Here is a 1,745-nt window from a genome sequence, read left to right as displayed (position 1 = left end):
ATACAAATCTAAGTATGTAGCAGCTGATATACCTGAACACATATCCACATATGCCATGCCAGCATAAGGGAGGGGGGGGGGGGGAGAAAAAGAAAAAAGAAGTCGTGATGGGGCCGGGGGGGGGGGGGCTGATTGTAAAGTTAAAGGTGCACAAAAATAATGTAAAGGCTTTTAGCATATTGCAGCCAAGGGCCCCATGTATGCATGAAGGAATCGTGCCTAGGTGCCTGCCAGCTGATCAGCTCCTCCATGAGACATAACTGATGTACCTTCTGTAGCCATTGATGCTCAGTTGGTGGATATGGTGGCAGTCATAGCAGGGGAATTAAACGTTTGGCCGCGGCTAGGAGGTGTGTTACCAAGGGAATATTTGGAGGCTTGAAAATGTTGAGCAAGAAGTACTAGTCCCGGTGTAAGCCCAAGGCTCGCATGTGTGCCTCAACCAATGACCCACGGGCAATACCACCATATGTGACTTAGCGTGCCCACATGTAAGTTACATCTCCAGCACAGCTTGGTGTCCGACAGGCCCTGCCTAAACAGAAGATCGGGTGTCTTATACCACCTCGACAATAATGATTTTCCTGTATTTTAATGCATGGCGAGAAGCCGTGAGAGCCAAGATAAAGGTCTTGTCTGCTTCTGAGAGTGATGTACCTAATTCCTCTTCCCAGGATTAATGGAGGAGATTCAACCGAGGAGGAAAATAAAAGTGGGGGAGTATAAAGAAGAAGGTTTTTGTCTTGTACTTTTGTGTAGTACAACCAGTTGTTCAGACAGCTGTCTGCATGCTGAATTAGAGGAGAAGGATGAAGAGCACTGTAACGTATCACGATCTGGTGTCTTATTAGAAGGCATACAGGAGGCTATATTGACTCCATGGAGCCTTGTCCAGAACTAATGCAGAGAGGAGCTGTCTCGTTTGACCACTTGGGGTAGTAAGGGAGCTGGCAATAAAGGGGAAACTCCATGGAATAATATGTTGGAGTTGTGTAGGGAATACCAGACAGATATCGTAGCAAATGCTAATGTGTTTGCAAGAAGTTGCAGAAAGTTTTTGCGACCCATTCACGATAAATATGGGAAATTATATTCTTTAAGTAGAGAGGGTGGAAGTTCAGTGGGTAGAGGTCCTCTGGCTTTGCCACCCTAAGTAGGTTATTGAGTCCTCTGCCCAATGCAAAGGGGAGGAAGCACGTAACAGGGTCACCTGGGATAGAGGAAGGGCGAGGTTTAACAGGTCAGATTTGGAATAGTTTAGTTTGAGAGGGAGCCATATTGTTGGAAAAGCTGTAATAATCTGGGTAAGGCTATAAATCATCTGCAAAAGCTGATGTGAGGTGGGTGTCAGAATCCATAGTGAAGCCTTTGATGACAACATCCTGACTGAGGATCTCCATAGACAATAAGAACAAAGTGGGGGACAGGGTGATAGCAAAGTGAGGGGATGATGTACCATTGGCCATGACCTGGGCAGTTGGGATTGTATATAAAGTGAAGATGGCGTTAATAAATGAGGGCGGCAGATTAGGGTTAGTATTTCAATCACATACATACATCCTTCCTAGAAGAAGTTTCTCGGAGGAGTGCCAACTTAATGACTATGTACAGTAAAGTTTATGTCCTTTTCCGCCCCTCCTCCCAAGGAGGTCCTGTGTGCAACACGCATGTCTCTGAGATAAGGATTCAGGAATGTGGCCTGATCAGCGCCATGGTGTCCCAAACCCACTACAGTACAAGGAATA

The sequence above is a fragment of the Bufo gargarizans genome, chromosome 3, assembly GCF_014858855.1.
Source record: "Bufo gargarizans isolate SCDJY-AF-19 chromosome 3, ASM1485885v1, whole genome shotgun sequence".
Classification (NCBI taxonomy): domain Eukaryota; kingdom Metazoa; phylum Chordata; class Amphibia; order Anura; family Bufonidae; genus Bufo; species Bufo gargarizans.
Note: the sequence above shows the minus strand (reverse complement) of the source record.